At 60.4% G+C, this 760-nt stretch overlaps 1 protein-coding gene across 2 annotated transcripts in view; it reads right to left on the bottom strand.

The window, feature by feature from the left end:
• The window catches only part of RPTOR (regulatory associated protein of MTOR complex 1), a 105,682-nt gene that overhangs the window by 10,870 nt on the left and 94,052 nt on the right, over positions 1-760 (bottom strand). The gene's annotated exons all lie outside the window — the stretch shown is intronic.

Here is a 760-nt window from a genome sequence, read left to right as displayed (position 1 = left end):
ACACACACACACACACACACACACACCACACACACACCACACACACACAGCTCCAGCTGCTCCTGGATTTGACTGCAAGCCCTGCTTTGCCCCTGTGAGTGCTGAGAGGAGCCAGGGCCCTGTGGGAGGGGAGCACAACCTCCAGGAGCTGCCGGGGCCAGGGCAGCGCCCAGCACCACGAGAACATCAAATGCTGATGGGGGACACTCAGCTGGTGCCACCCCACCCAGCAAGAGCTGGGAGCTCCTGGCTGATCCCTGCTGCTGCCAGGAGGCTGTGGGAGATGCTCCTGGCCAGGAACGGGGCTGCAGTGGAGTGAATTTAACAGCTGCAGGGAGCACGAGGCAGCTTGCTGCAGGACTGGAGAGGAGGGAGCACCCAGCAGCGCCAGCAGCTCAAACACCCTGACAGGAGCTGCTCACCCCTGAGGGCACAGACCAGCCTGCAGGGGATGCTCAGCACCAAGTCCCATCCACACCGCGTCAGAAACACAAACAAAAACCCCGGGAGCACCACAGGAGGGAACCAGAGAAGAGCTGCAGGCTTGGTGTCTGTTTCCAGCCCCTGGAGGGCAGAGACAGCAGCAGAATTCCTGCCTCACACAGCAGCATCATCCCAGCCTCCCAGAGCAGAATTCCTGCCTCAGAGCATCATCCCTGCTTCTCAGAGCATCATCCCAGCCTCTCAGAGCAGAATTCCTGCCTCAGAGCATCATCCCTGCTTCTCAGAGCATCATCCCAGCCTCTCAGAGCACCATTCC

Source organism: Geospiza fortis, unplaced genomic scaffold (assembly GCF_000277835.1).
Source record: "Geospiza fortis unplaced genomic scaffold, GeoFor_1.0 scaffold546, whole genome shotgun sequence".
In the NCBI taxonomy this organism is placed as follows: Eukaryota; Metazoa; Chordata; class Aves; order Passeriformes; family Thraupidae; genus Geospiza; species Geospiza fortis.
The sequence above is the reverse complement of the archived record's forward strand: the minus strand, read 5'-3'. Positions and strand labels throughout refer to the sequence as shown.